The sequence below is a fragment of the Peromyscus californicus genome, unplaced genomic scaffold (genome assembly GCF_007827085.1).
Source record: "Peromyscus californicus insignis strain IS unplaced genomic scaffold, ASM782708v3 Scaffold_16__1_contigs__length_79575227, whole genome shotgun sequence".
In the NCBI taxonomy this organism is placed as follows: domain Eukaryota; kingdom Metazoa; phylum Chordata; class Mammalia; order Rodentia; family Cricetidae; genus Peromyscus; species Peromyscus californicus.
In genome coordinates, this window is record NW_026294458.1 from 59,562,041 (window position 1) to 59,578,536 (window position 16,496).

Genomic DNA, 16,496 nt, shown 5'->3' on the forward strand with positions numbered 1-16,496 from the left:
GACTTCTGATGCTCAGCGTAGAAAAGTTTCCTAATAAGTAATCTAGATATGTTCAAACAAGGCTATGTAGTTATTGGGAATACTGTAATTATGTTTGAATGTTTAGATGGGAGAAATGTGTCAAGTACTATTGCTCAGTCTAAGAATTCATGATAGTGATGCTATGTATGGCAGATAAATGGTATTAATGTTAAGTAAACATACACTGTGTACCTCAAGGATTTCTTTCCCATCCTAAAAATGCACATGGGCAAAAGCCATCTACACCAAAAAAGTATTTAAGATACAGATATTAAACACCACTTAAGTAAAACATAAATGTGCTTAAATATATAAGTGTATGTGCATATGTGTGTGAATATTGTATGAATGTATGTAGGTGGATGTGTACATATGGGTATATGTGTGTATATACATATGTGGTATTACATATTTGTGAATATAGAAGCAAAATTGTTCTATGCAGAGAATATCATCACAGAATCTAAATAGACCTTTTACCAATATCAGTGCCTTTTCATCTTTTAAGAAGTAATTTTTTGTTGTTGTTTTTTTAGTGCATACATCTTTACTTGTAAGTACTTAATGCAAGGAGTCATTGGTCTGGTTCAAGGCCTCTGGCTTCTGTTACACTCTCAATACTGGTCCCTCACTTGGATTTTTCTTGGATATCCTGTTGTTGCCTTCTATCATGGAAATCCTGCAGCATTAGATCCACATGTCTGGCTCCTTTACATGCTCCAACAATAGTTCACAGATGAGATGAATGTTGGGGTGGGCTGACTCATAACTCTGGTTCTAGGCCTGGTAGTAGCTGGGTTAGTCAGCCTGCCAGCTTTCCCTCATTGTTACCACCCAGGTGAGCTCTCCAGCACTATCCCAACTAGCTCACCCAATGCATCAGACAGCATGGAGCTGGGCCAGTTCTCTTTCTCTCACACTCTCAGTCAGGTCCAGCTCACCCCCATCCATACCACGAGGGCCAGCTCTACTGTTTCAACCAAGCAAGGTCCAGGGCCTGCTCTCCCAAGTGCTGCAGTTGGTGAGAAGCATAACCAGCTCTCCTGCTCTCATGCCCTCAGAGCTGCCTTACCTGTGTTCCCACCAATAGTGTACTGCCTGGGTGATGTACAGGGCACATTGTCCTATGTGCTGCAGCCTTGACTCCAAAGCCAGATTTTCCTCCTGCTTCAGGTAGCAAGAGGAAAGGAGAGAGGGCATCTTTCCCTCATCTATGGGTCACAAGAGTGAGAGAGCTAATTCTGGCTGCGGCACTCAGGAGAGCAGGCCCAGCACCTCACCCAGGATGCACAGTAGAGCTGACCCTGTTGTTGTTGGGGAGCAGGGGTACAGGTGATCCAGCCCTGAGGGCTTGAGAGCAAGAGAGTTGACTGACCCCCACACACTTCTATTCCACACAAATATTACAAGGAAGTAATATTTCTAAAATATTACTGTTTGCTATGGATTATATAATCTTCCAAAGAATGTTAAATTAGTCACAAACTGATTTGTGAGATAGAAAATGAATTTTCATTAAATGTCTGTGGGGACGTAGTACTTTACAGTAGACCTAGCATTCATTGATCTCATATTTGAGGTTGAAACTATCAAAATAAACTCTGGCAGCCCAGGATGCTTTGTGTTGTATGGTTTTGTAGAGACATATACACAAGATCAGTATGTGCAAACAAGTAACTTAAGCTAATAATGGCATTGCCCAACAAACATGTTCTTGTGGATCAACTGAATTCAGCTAAGAGTTTCCAAGCTTTTATGCTCTGACCTTACCATGTACACAGTTGCTCTCACTAAGTTTCCAAACAATCTGACGATGTATTCTATTAATCTGAACAATATCCCACATTATCAGGAGTCATGAATTTGAAGGTCTTGAACAAATAAGACCTTGTGCAATAGCAAGACCTGATGCTAACCTTTTATAAGCAAAGAAGAATTTACGATTGATGAATATAACATTGTCAGAGCTTTTGGTATTCTTTTTTTCTGTTATTATGTCTAATATATATATATATACATATATATATATGCATTCTTTATTTCATTTATTCTTCTGTCATGTATTACATTCTGATCAGTTTCCCCTCCTTCCTCTCTTCATAGACCCTCCTCTCATCTCCCCTCTCCTGTAGATCCATTCCTCCTCCATTTCCTTTTAGAAAAGAACAGACCTCTCAGGGATATCAACCAAACACAGTGTAACAAATTACAATAAAACTAGGCACATACCCACATACCCTCATATCAAGACTGGATGAGGCAACCCAGTAGGAGACAAAGGTCCCGAGAGCAGGCAAAAGAGTCAGAGACAACCTACACCCTTACTCTTAGGAGTCCAACAAGAACACCAAGCTACACAACCATAACATATAAGCAGAGGACATAGCTCACACCTACACAGGCTCCATGACTGTCACTTCGGTCTCCTGGAGCCCCACGAGCGCCATAACTTCTCGTTAGTTGATTTGTGGACCATGTTCTTTTGCGTCCTCAAGCCCTCTGTCTCTCACAGTTCTTCTTCCCCCTAATCAGTGGGGTTCCGTGAGCTCTGCCCAATGTTTGGCTGTGGATCTCTGCATCTGCTCCCACCTACTTCTGGAGGAAGCCTCTCTGATGACAATTGGACTAGGCTCTGGCCTATGAATGTAGCAGAGTATCATCATTTCATTGACTTTTTTGGCCAGTTGTTGCTATGGAATAATGCTTTTGTACTCTGGTTTAAGAAAACACTGATTGGCCAATAGCCAGGCAGGAAGTATTGGCAGACAAGGAGAATTCTGGGAAGAGGAAGGCAGAGTCAAGAGACACCAGCCCACCGCCCAGGGAGCAGCATGTAATGGCACACAGGTAAAGCCACAGAAAACGTGGCAACATATAGATTAACAGAAATGGGCTGAGTTTAAGTGTAAGAGCTAGTCAATAGTAAGCCTGAGCTAATGGTCAAGCAGTGATTATTTTATAAGCAACTGCAAGACGAAGGTGAGAGAGATTTGTCCCAACCGCCAGCCAGCCAGGACACAGAAAAACTTTCAGTTACAACTTGTGTTTGGTTTTATCTAAGGTCTTTGGACTATCCAGTCTCTGGGTCTGACCCTCCATGCAGTGCCAAGCCTGGGATCCCTCTCATGGTGTAGACCTTGAGTTGGACCAGTCATTGGTTGGCCACTACCAAGATATCCCAAGGTGATAGATTCATATATTTGGAACCTGAACTGAGTTCATCTTTGCTTTATTTTTTATTAGTCTTTTCTTCCAGATCTATCATACCTTCCTTGCTCACCCAAAATTGTATCCTCTTTTTTATTTTTTTTTGATATAAACAAATAGGTTTTTTGTTTGTTTGGTTGTTTGTTTTACTACCACTGCAACAACAGCAACAAAAATACAATAAGACCAGGCAAAAGCCCTCACACTGAGCCTGAACAAGGCAACCCAATAAAAGGAATAGAGTCCCAAGAGCAGGTAAGAATCAAAGAAACACTAGCTGCCACTCTTAGGAGACCCAGACAAACAACAAGCTAACAGCCAAAGCATACAGACAGAGGACCTGGTGCAGACCCGTGTGGGTCCCGTGCTTGCCTTGTTCATCTCTGTGAGCCCGTATGAGGCCTGTTCAGTTGATTCAGTGGGTCATGTTCTCCCGGTATCCTCCATCTCCTCTGATCCCTAAGGTCTTTCTGCCCCCTCTTCCACAGGGTTTCCCAAGTTCTCAGGGGAACCTCCAATTCACACACTCTCTCTCTCCCTACATAATGTCTGGCTGTGGGTTTCTGTGTCTGCTTCCTTCGGCTGCCCAGAAAGCTTTGTCCGTTGTTGCATCCTGTTTTGAAAAAAAAATCCAAATCAGTTCATGCTGCCCCTATACTTCTGGATGTGTGGCCTTTTCACTGGAGCACAGACATATGATGTGGGGCTCTCTGCTTAAAGAACACTGCTGTTCCTTGTCCCAGAACCTATTAATGGCCAATAGACCCTTATCTAGGTGTCGGATGGTTAGGCTCACTTCTCCTCTCCATGCTAGAATTTTGTTTGAGTTTGTCTTTGTTGTTACTGTCTCAACATCTCATTATTTTCTCATTTGTTCTACAAAACTGACCTGTTCTCTTTATTTTGATTCCTTCCTTGCCTCTGTTTCCCTATACAGTGTCCAGAGACAGTGTAAACCTCTTCTCATGCAACAAAAGAAATGCCAGAGCAGAAGCTTCTCCCTGTCTTCCCTACTGAGAAATACCATCTATAGCACAGATGTGCCAGAGCACACCTAAAACAGAGTTTAAAGCTTCAGGATTTCTTCATATGTTAAGGAGTTGACTCGTGAGTAGCAAACATGTAAACAGTGTTGATCTATTAGAGTTTACAATCCTGAGGCTGAAAAACGCTTCATTGCTTACTTACTATCCATCTACACGGCATGGTCTGTACAACTTAACAGCGAGGTTTAATGAACTTGACTGGCAGTCTGTTATTGCTTTCTTTCCTTTGTTAGACATAAGAAGTGAGGAGCAGGGGGTCATTATTTGGTGTGACCTCTTTCTTATGTTTAATATGACAGGCACTGAACCTGAGTTGAAATCACAGCTGTGACTTGGTTGTTACTAAGTAATAGGTTTGGGTCACATAGTCATCTCTCCAATTGTTTTCTTTGGTTTGAGAATGAAAAGGCAACTTAGAGTTAAACAAATTAATTTTGTTTTGGTTTTCTGATACTTCAAATAACTGTATAGAGAAGGACTCAAAATGGTTAATCTAATTGAAATGTCTAAGCTACTAGACCTTTCAAAAGCGGGTGGATTCTACAGACATGCAGATAATAGTTTAATGATATGTATTATCTACTTCAAAGTTGTTAGACTTGAATAAACAATGGCACCAAAGCTATCAGCCAAACCAAAAGTGTGCTGGTGTTAAAAATGCTGAAAGCTTCCATTATGCATTATTTTAGCCAGGGTAATGAATATTGGATGATCCCTTAATGTCGAGGTAGTTTTGTGCTATTTTGGTGCCTATTATTCTTAGAGGAACCTTAAGTAATGTAATGGAGCTAAGCTTAAATGCCATTTTGCTGTTTGGGTCATTATTTTCCACTTTTTGCCTGCACTTCAGATTATATGAAATCCTGCTGAGGCAAGAAGACACTTTTAAAGATACAATAGAGGCGATGTTAACTCAGAGCAAATCTTCCCTAAGAGAAACAAAAGGCATTTCACATCTGGTTTCTAATTACACTATAGGTGTGTCAAACTTGCCAAGTACATGATTCCTGGAAGAAAGAAAATAGGTAAGAATGTGTTTTTTTTATACAAAGAACTTTAAGGATCACAGGATTAGGTGCCTTCACATTTATGTGTATGTACAGCCACAGCCTTACCCCTCACAAATTCTGCATCTGTGGGGTCCCGATACTAAAATAATATTTAAAATGTCAGTGTTGAGTTTGTGCAGACAACAACTACCCACCTAGTATTTACAGTATATTATATATATAATATATTATATATAGTGTAAATATATATATAGTGTAAAATATATATAGTATAAATAATTTAGAGAAGGTTTAATGCATACATTAGTAGATGTTTATGATTATATGCAAACATTATGCCATTTAGGAAAGGGACTGAAGATTATGTATCTATAGAAGGCTCCTGGAGCCAGCCACCAACAGATAACAAAGGATTACTGAATATAGTAAAAAGAGCTGGACATTGGATGCCTGATATGTCCCAAGACTCGACACCTCATACTGACCATATACATACATATGTATATAATCTTTTCAAAACAACACAATCTTATAAAATTCAGTCATGGCTTCAAAACCTGTTCAACCATCTTGTTTCTCAGCATTCCTCATGCAGCCAGTTACTGACACTGCTAACCAGAGGAAGTCCTACAAAAGCACCTGCTTTTGCTATTCCCATGCCTGATGAAGGCCTGATGGCCTTCTGAGTCTCACTCTGCTATTTAGCAGTTCCACAGTCCATGCTTCAGATATGAGGGAGTCCCCTCCTCTCCTCCTCTCCAGTCCTCAGTGGGTATTTCCACACTGCTTCAATTTGTCCCTATGACATCTGTCACCACTTGCACAAATCATGCTTGACTATACTATTTACTTTATTAATGAATTCCTTTTGACAGCCACCAAGATCCACAATGCTTATTTGGGAATTTCATCCCAAAGAATAGAAAAGCCATGCCTGCCCATCACCTTATTCCTAAAAAATCATAGCTGAGCCCTATCCCCACATGGTGGTTGCCTGGCTACCATGTGACCCTTCTCTTCTGACTTGATCATTTTCTGTAATTATGCCACTTGGTTTCTCCAGTAACCATTCCTATTAATATAGATGCAGATAAGCATATTGATATTTTAATATGTTAATAAATATAATTTTTATAAAGATGTGCCTTTATGATTCTGCATTCTTACTTATTTTGAGATAAATATGTCCAAATCTCATTAAATATACTCTTTTCTTTATTCTACAACCTCATGTTATTGGTGGTAGGTACCAACCACTTTGAATTTTAACAATTGAATCAGAACTTAAAAAAAATTACCTCAGTTTTTCTCAAAATCAAGCGTCTTTATTTATTCACTTTGTCAACATGCAGTCTCTAATGTCTACACATCCACTTGGACTGAAAAAAAAAACTCCTTCATTTTATTATAATGAAAGAGAAGTACTGAACAATGATGAAACAGTATCTTTACCTAAATGACTCATTCTGCAGACTTGTGGCTTATTGGGTGACACTTTGGTGGTGGTGGTGTTTTGTTTTGTTTTTTTAATGTCTTTAAAAATTAAGTCAGTTCTTTGACAATTTCATCCATGTACATGATGCGCTGTGATGGTCCTCACCTCTTCTTATGTCGCTATCACCCCTGTTAATTCTCACTTTCCCTTCCCTCTCTTTTTCCCAGGTTCATAGCTTTTGGTTTAGCTCTGTGATCCATTTTATTTAACCAGGGCCATCTGAATAAGCACTGAACTAAACTGTCCATCGAGCCTGTCAGAGAAACATATTTCCTTTTCTTTTACTTTTTTGTTGTTGTTGTTGTTGTTTGCTTGTTTTGTTTGATAGCTATTTTTAAAGTCATGGATTTCTTTTTCTTTAGTGATTTTGTGTACTTTTCCCAGTGATATTTTAGAATTTACTCTCATTTTTTTATATAATTGGTTTCCTCACTCTAACTTCCATATCCCATGTCACTCTGAGTCATATGCTTCTTTATTTTTTTAATTTTACTATTTTAAGTGTATGAGTCTTCTGCCTGCCTATATGTCTATGCACTAGGTGTGTCCTGTCCACAGAGATCAGAAGAAGGCATTAGAAAGAACTGGAGTTACAGAAAAGTGTGCTTTGCCATGCAGATGCTGGGAATCAAACCCAGGTCTTCTGGAAAAGCAGCCAGTGTCCTCAGCCACTCCTCAGCTTATATGCAGTATGTTTCAATGGTAACACTATCCAAAGAACTGGAATTTTTTGAACATTTTATTATAGGGTTAGATTTTATTCTGACCATAAAGGAATCATAGCTCATTACTCACTTCCTCCCCTTTCCCTGTTTCTTATCCCAGACGAGCTTTTTGGGAAAGTCACAATTAACAAGGGGGATAATTAGACTAGGAGGTATGGAAGAGTCATTTGTTATTGAGTAGTCTGAATACATCATCTGTAGTTGGAAGATTTCCTGTGTCCTGCCTGGCTGTAGCCAGGACAAATCTCTCACCCACAGTCCTGCAGCCTTTTATAAAATAATCACACAGAGGCTTAATGTTATTTGTAACTGTTCAGCCATTAGTTCAGGCTTATTACTGACTAGCTTTTATACTTAAATTAACCCATAATTTTTTATCTTTGTTTAGCCATGGGGCTTGGTACCTTTTCTCAGTTCTGCCTTGTCATCTTGTTTCCTCTGTGTCTGGCTGGTGACTCCTGACTCAGCCTTCCTCTTCCCAGAATTCTCCTTGTCTGCTTATCTCACCTATACTTCCTGTCTGGCTACTGGCCAATCAGCATTTTATTAAACCAGTGTACAAAAGCATTATTTCACAGCAATCATCCTTCTGGGGCTGGTGGCCCAAGCTGCAAGTGCAATTCATAGATTTAAAGGTCAAAATAATGGTTACTTGGAAGGGGAAATACCAAAATCGGAGTGGTCTAGATGAATCTTCTAGCAATCATTATGTTAGTAAAGAGAAGATTGATGAAAAAAATGTTTCTACCAATTAGTATGTTTTTACCAATTAGTGTGCATATTACAAAGACATATAATTGTAAAGTATGTTAAACAACATCAATTATTTTCCCAATTTTCTTCAATGCTTTGTTTTTCTGCCTCATTATTACTTTTTTGTAGTCAGTTCCAGGGTGAAAACTTAATTCTTTAAATGAATTTCAACATTTGCTCACACATTATTTAATACCTCTGATTTGATTAAAATTATCAATAAATTGAGTTTTAAGGACACCCAGGAAGGAATAAGCCAGGCACTTGGAAAGGAACCATCCAAAGATCTGATATATACATTTTGTTAAAAAGTTAACAATGTTGTTTGTGGTTTCAAATAGGATATACAAGAAAAGTAAAATAAAATAAAGAACAATAAAACTAGCCGGGCGGTGGTGGCACATGCCTTTAATCCCAGCACTTGGGAGGCAGAGCCAGGCGAATCTCTGTGAGTTCGAGGCCAATCTGGGCTACCAAGTGAGTTCCAGGAAGAAGGCTCAAAGCTACACAGAGAAACCCTGTCTCAAAAAACCAAAAACCAAAAAAAAAAAAAAAAAAAAAAAAAAAAAGAACAATAAAACTGCAGTATATTAAAGTTACAAAGTAATCATTTCATTGTATTTTGAGAGCCTTCCACTCAAGGACAGCAATCTTTACACATTTAACAAAGTTGCAGACAACTCCTTAAAAATAAAGCAAATCTAGAAAATTCAGACGTTTTCTGTTACTTTAGTTTCATAATAAGCATCTGCTACAGACATGACCTAGAAACTATCACTCTTTGAGTATTTCAGCTCTCTATAATTGCTGTACCAATCCTTGTCCCAAACCTCAGATGACACTCAGAAATCATAAAACATTATTCTTAAAGCTTTGCTTTCAATTCTCACAATTACTTAGCTAAATGCATCTTTTGAAAAACAATTCCACAATTTTAACTTAACCAAAGCTCTGTTTTGAAAAATGTAACATTTCAGGAAACTCCCCTTCTGGTTTAACTTATTAATGATTAATTTCACTTTAATAAAACAACCTCATTTTAGGAAAAATAATATAACTTAAATGCAAAGTTAGCAATGTAGAATACATTGCTCTGAGTTTTACTCCAATAATCTAATATTCACTAGCACCCAAAGAAATATGTTCTTGATTCCCCATTATGAAAGAAGTGGGTTTGGTAGTTTGAATGTAGTTGTCCCTCCTAATCCCATAGGAAGTGGCACTCTTGGGGGTGTGGCTTTGTTGAAGTAGGTATGGCCTTGTTGGAAGAAGTTTGTTATTGTGGAGGTGGGCTTTAGGTTTCCTGTGCTCAAGATACCACCTAGTGTCTCAGTCAACTTCCTGTTGTGGCAAGATGTAGCACTCTCAGCTCCAGCACCATGTCTGCCTGCACACTGCCATGCTCCCCATCAAGAGCATAATGGACTGAACCTCCGAAACTGTATGAAAGCCACCTCAATTTAAAATTTTTTCTTTATAAGACTCACTGGTCATAGTGTCTCTTCACAGTAATGAAAATCCTAACTCAGACAGTAGGAAATGGAGGTTATGCAGCAGATTCCAAGGCAATGCCAGTTGTTCTAAGATTATCTGAGCATTTGATTGCAGCCTACTCTAACTTCTATTGTGTAAATATAGATTCAATACGACTAATGTCTTTCATTTCTTCTATCTACCCTTTAGTAACTATGATTCTGTTAGTCAACTATGTAATAATGTCTCCTAGGTGCTGTCTTTCTTTTAAAATACCCCAAGAGAATAAATTCCTTTAGTTTCTGCAATCACTCACAATTATTTCAAAACCTAAGTTAATTTTTTCTATTTACTTAATGAAAAGGACTAATCTTGAAAGTAATATCCATTATCCTTGGCATATCTAGAGCGAGGTAAATAGCATTAAATGACTATGTATGCATATCAGCTAATAATAACTTCAGGTCTAAAAATTCCTTTTTCTCAGCAAAATCAGCTAGTAGGGGAAAAGCCCAGGAGGCTTCAACACTACAAAAAAAAAAAAAAAAAAAACAACAACAACAACAAAAAAAACCCTACAGTCAACTAAGGGATACTGAGCGCAAAAGAAATAGTCTACCTTGGGAAAAAGCACATTAATTGGTGTCTTAGTTAGGGTTTCTACTGCTGTGAAGAGACACCATGACCATGGAACCTCTTGTAAAAAAAAAAAAAAAAAAAACAAAACATTTAACTGGGACTGGCTTACATTTCAAAAGTTTAGTCCATTACCATCATGGCAAGAAGCATGGCAGCACATAGGCAGACATGGTACTGGAGAAGGATCTGGAGAAGGTGTGTACCATACCCAGAGTATAGCTTGAGCAAAAGAGACTTCTGAGCCCACCCCCATAATGACACACTTTCTCTAATAAGGCCACAACTACTCCAACAAACCCACACCTACTAATGCTGCAACTCCCTTTGGGAGCTATTTTATTTCAAACCACCGCAGTATGGTTACTCATTACTGAATGGTCAGCCCTGAAAATATAAATAGGAATAATATTACACAGACTGAATAGGTTGTACTCACATATTTAGGAATCTATATGTATACACATACACATATATGTATGTAACAACAATTAATGAAAAGGAGGACATGGATTTGAAAGAGGACAAGGAAGGGTATATAGGAAGGTTTGGGGAAGGGGAAGGGAAAAGAGGAAATTATATAAGTATATTATAATCTCAAAAAAATAAATAAAGTAATTTTTAAAAATTAAATTTGGTCACTTATTTCTTGTCTCTTAATTTATGAATGGGCTTCTTGACTTGTAAGAAAAAAACAGAAAAAGAGATGGAATTCTGTTGCCTGCCTACTGAAGAAGAGGTATAACTGACTAAAGCATGCTGGGAAGGAGTGTTGCTGTTTCAATTTTTAGCCATATGAATAGATGAGTTACTGTATTGGATTTAGATTCTATGCATCTGCTTTTCAAATGGGTGGTAGAAGGTGAACAATGATCTACATTTGGAGGGAAACCTGTTAGCACTTGATGTTGGCTGGGAATCACCACAGGGCATTCAGTTGTGGTTTCAAAATGTGGATATCTCTGTAAGATGCCAACAATTTGGTTCCTGGAAAATGTACTATATATCTTAATGTTTTCAGCTTGCCATTGACATATACATTTAAACCTTATGATTCATGAACCACAAGAAAGAATTGCATTTTATAATTGTGCAGATAAATAAGTTTAAAGCATAAGCTTCATCCAAGATAAAAGTAACAGACTCCTTCTTAGCCAATAAATTCTTTCAGAATTTGGCCTCAGAAAGAGCAAGAAAATATTTACCCCATAATTATGCTCTGCAACTTGCCAAACATTCATCCCTTTGAGCCCCTTGTCTGCCTGAAAGAGAAGCAGATATAGTATACTTTGATTACAGGACCTATGGCCAGTTAACAATGCTCTCAAGTTTTTATACGATGCAAAGAATGATAGATAAAAAAGGATGTTGAAAATTTAGAGAATTATGGTTGAAAGGGGGAGAAATAAAGAATTTTTACAGATGAATGTTTTCTAACTGGGAACAATATATTTGTGACTCAAAAATTGTAGGTTTTCAGATGTATTGCATGTGATGTTTTCTCCCAGGAACAGGGAAGAAATTAGCCACAACTGTTTAAGGAAAAGCTTTCATATGGATGAGAAAAAAAGTTACACTTCCAAGGCAAGGTGATCTTGTATATGTTGGCCTTACTGACAATCAAAGAAAACTCTGTATGGACTAAAACTACAGTAAGCTTCAGAGCCCCCAACTCTGACACATAGACAATTACATCTCTTCCATCTGAAATCTTACTTCCTGCATAAAACCTCATGGAAAATCTCCAACTCAACCACGTTTTCAACCTTTTGCCTTTGGAGCTCACAAATAGAATGAGACAAAAAAAAAAAAAAAAAAAAAAAAAAAAAAAAAAAAAAAAAAAAAAAAAAAAAAAAACCTTAAGTAAAGCTTTAGAATAATTTATTTTTCACATGAGCCTAACAAACTCATATACAACATGAAACTAATTAAATTTTGGCTTGTGGGGCAGTAGCCTGGACGGCCGCTGGCTTTAATCACCATTCCTCCACATCTTTCTAATCTTCCTCCAGATAGGCACTTTCACAAACTATTCACTCAGATGTGTTTATAAAGCTAAGCTTCACTGAACTTGGAAGCTGAGAAACCTGTAACATGACTGACAGGAGGCATAGAGGACTAAACCATTTGGTTTACTCCACAGTAATGTTTTGGGAAAGATTTCCTAGTTTGGAAAAGAAACAGCAGAACTAAGTGATGCTATTCTTGTACCATGAGTTCCTCTCCATAGGGTTTGGCAAGTTTTAGTTGAGTGGGAACCTACTAGTGTTACTAAACAATGATTGGAGTGCAGTCCTGAAAAACATTTTTGATTAGATTCCTGACAGCCACTGCTGGCTAGCCAATCACCTGAACATGTGCACTGTATCTCATAACTCAGACAGAGTCTCTCATTGAGCCTGGAGGTCACTCATTTTCAGCTAGACTGGTAGCCAGCAAGACCCAGAAATCATTCTTTCTCCAAACCCTCTGACAGAGCTGAGGCTATAGGCTTGTGGCTGGGCCTGGTCTTTAAAAACTTATTTCCAATATGTTTTGAGATTGTAATGTAGTTACATCATTTCTCCCTTCTCTTTCCTCCCTTCACACTATCTTTTGTACCTCTTTCGAATTCATGGCCTATTTTTCACAAATTGTTGTTACAAAAGAACTGAGCGTCTGAACTCAGGGCTCCACGCATGTGCAACCAGCTTGTGACTTACTACACCCTGAGCTATCTGCCCAGCCTGCATGTGTTTCTTGGATGCCTACCATGTATCAGACATGCATTAAGAACTAAATTTTGAACCTCATCAACAAAATGAACCTAAGGAGTACTTTTAAGAATATGAAATTATGATAATAGTGGCAACCATTGAAAAGACCGACTCAATGATAAACCAGCATTGTCCCAAAACATGGTATGTGCTTTGGAGTCAAGACCACATCTTTTTGTGAATCACAAGGGAAGGGAACTTATCTAGATTACTAGGTGACTTAGATATGACAGAAAACACGAGATTTAATTCAAAATTTTAAAAGTGAGTCAAATGGAGGAGCATGTTTATTCCAAAAAGGGAGGGAAATGTGAAAAGGGGTGGGGGGGGCTCATATCCAGAGCAAGTTTAGCACATTCCTAAGCTGCACAAGACAGCGTGGGACTGAGTGTTGAGATGCCAGGGAACAGGAAAGCCGTCCTCCCACCATCTCTGCCTGCCTTCCTTTGTTCCTCTACCCTTTCTTTGTTGTTGATGTTACGAGAACTTGTGAGAAATCATGAAGGTTGTTGGAAAGATAAAGAAATGATTATGTTTCAGCCATAGACAGTTTTAGCTACAGACAGCTAAAACACTGTAGACAGTGTATTTTACAGTGGAAAGAAAGTAATAGATTCAGGGTGGTAGAGTAGGAAAGGAGATGTTAGAATGAAAAAATAAACATTACTGATTGATCGCATAGGGGAAATGAAAGGTAGTAAAGTGCTGCCTGTTTGCTAATTTTCATCACTTCCTACCTTAATAAAACATATTTTAATGATATGTATCATTAAATATAATATATATTATATGTATATTATGTATGAATAATATATGTAATATAATATACATTGTGTATTACATTAATGTTCAAATGTAATATAATATACACTAAACACAAAGCATGTGAAAATACCAAAAACATCTAAAACTCTGTAAAGGTATATTCTAATGGTGTGGATGAGATAACACACTTTCCTTCAATGGAATCATGTACACAGCCAACAAAGACAACATGCCAAAGATCACAGAGTCAAGAAATAGTGATGTAGAGATTTGAATTCACAAGGTCTATCCCGGGAATCTGCTATCTTAACTCGAAATGATGCTGACTATTGTGATTTAGACATTTGGCCTAACATTAGAGATTACATTTCTCAGATTACAACTGTCTTGCAAGTGATGTGTTCTGTAGGTAGTGATGTGTAAGTAGGATTTACATATGCCAGTCCACCCCATTTTGACAGGTGATGGGCATTAGAAAAAACTTTCTTAATCCTAGAAGTGAATGCCATGTTCTAAAGAGGGAAAGGTTGACTATTTCAAAGCCAGGAACTATTTATTGAGAAAATAAGGACTGGAGAGATGGCTCAGCTGGTAAAGGCTAGGCTTACAACTGAAAATATGAGAGAATGAGAAAAAAAATATGCTTTTGAGCTTTTTAGCTTATACTATGTTCAGGACAATCTGTTATTGAAACTAACTCATCACTTTCTTTAATTGAGAGTCCTTCTTAAATAGTTCCTCTGTTTCTGGAGCACAGAATGGGAACATGAGGAGGCTGTTCACTGAGAGAAAACACATGAGAGACACGTTTGGAGAAAGAAAAAATGGGCCAATTGTAAAGTGTGAGAGGACTTTGAAGTGTTCAAATAGAGAATAGAATTTAAACAAATGAGTACAAAGCATAACAAAATAAAAGCTAAAAATGTGTTCAAACTATCTCACAGATATAACTTTGAAAGCAATGGAGAAAAATATTTACTGAAATAATTTGTAACATTCTCATGTGCTAAAAAGAGAGTCCCTTTCCATCTTATTAACATATATAGCAAAGTACATTTAAATTATGGAAATTAGAATAAGCAATCACAAATAAAGACAAATGAATAAAATGTTTGTTTATAACCTTGGAGAGCTTGGTTTAATAATCTTAAATATGAAAGTTTTTCTGACTTAAAGATATCTGGTAATTGGGAACTGTGCCAATTATCTACTACTGCATCATAACAAATTATTCCAAAAATGTAATAGCTTTTGAAAACGTCTATTAGAGTTAATAGAGCTCAGGAATCGTTGAAAACTTCACTGGGAGCCTGTGGTTCAAGGATTATCAGTAGTTTATCACCAAGCTGATTGTCATATCTTAAGACTCAAACAGACTTGCAGATCTGCTTCTGGGCTCACTCGAATTCTAGCCAGAAATCCTTAATTCCCAGCAGCCTGTAGAAGTGAGAGGTCGATTCTTCGTTATACTGTGGGAGCATCCCCACCAGTAGGCAGACATTGCGGCAGCTTGCTTCCCCAAGGCATGAGTTATGAGAAAGAGACAAAGAAAACCCTCGCAGAAGAAAGGTGGAGGTTTTAAAAACCTAGTTGTTCATAGAGCCCTCATCCAGTGACTGATAGAAGCAGATGCAGAGATCCACTGTCCCTGGTGCATGAGCTGGCTTTTTGGAGCCCAGTGCCTACGATGGGACACTTTGCGCAGCCTTAGGGCAGGAAGGAGGGGCTTAGACCTGCCTCAACTGAATGTACCAGTCTCTGCTGACTCCCCACCAGAGACCTTGCCTTGGAGGAGGTGGGAATGGGGAGTGGGTTGAGGGGGAAGGCTGGGGGGCAGGAGGAGGGAGGAGAGGGGAATCTGTGGTTGGTATATAAAATGAATAGAAAATGTCTTAATAAAATAAAGAAAGAAAAAAATAAAATAAAATAAGTGATTGGTGATGAAAAAAAAAACCTAATTATGAAAGTGTCATCCATTGCTTGTGCAAATGGTCTGTTCATTCAAATGAATGAGAAATTCTAGCTCATACAAGGGAAAAGGATGAGTCAAAGTTAAAGAGAGATGAATGTAGGACTTTTGGGGGCCATAGCAGGGGTGACTAATCTAGAAATCAAGACTGATTCAAAAATTTCTCTTTAAAAGATTTATTTATATTTATTTATGTGTATAGGTGTTTTGCTTTCATGTATTTCTATGCATAATGCATGTGTAGTGCCCACAGAGTAATTGGATCCCCTGTAACTGGAGTTATGGACAGTTAGCTGCCATGTGGGTATTGGAAAGATAATACAGGTCTCCTGGAAGATCAGCCAGTGTTCTTCACCCTGAGATATCTCTCCAGCAGCAGATTCAAATAATCTTAGTGTAACTTAAGAGGACATATCAATGTTCTCACTTCCATTTTAAGAAGTTCTAACTAATACTAAAATAAAATATATACCCAAACATCAAGGTAAACATTGCATTAAATACAAACATAAATAAATTGTGTTTCTGGCCTCTAGAATATTCTGCTAAAAGTATGAATTACTTATTTCACAGTTTGAAATTTGTAGTTTTGGATTTCAGCTACAGAAAGATAGCATACATACAGATACATAGCTACAAG

The 16,496-nt window shown here is 37.9% G+C and overlaps 2 long non-coding RNA genes across 12 annotated transcripts in view; one reads left to right on the forward strand and one right to left on the reverse strand.

The window, feature by feature from the left end:
* Positions 1 to 16,496, forward strand: part of LOC128112177 (uncharacterized) — a 610,610-nt gene that overhangs the window by 572,468 nt on the left and 21,646 nt on the right. For 2 of the 5 annotated variants that reach the window (XR_008218882.1, XR_008218881.1), the window contains 2 exons: positions 4,166 to 4,335; positions 5,253 to 7,296. This is a non-coding gene — a long non-coding RNA (uncharacterized LOC128112177). Of the gene's footprint in view, positions 1 to 4,165; positions 4,336 to 5,252; positions 7,301 to 7,320; positions 7,469 to 16,496 lie in introns of those variants that run through there. The other 3 variants (XR_008218880.1, XR_008218884.1, XR_008218883.1) reach the window with 3 other exon arrangements.
* Positions 1 to 16,496, reverse strand: part of LOC128112178 (uncharacterized) — a 149,494-nt gene that overhangs the window by 93,671 nt on the left and 39,327 nt on the right. The gene's annotated exons all lie outside the window — the stretch shown is intronic.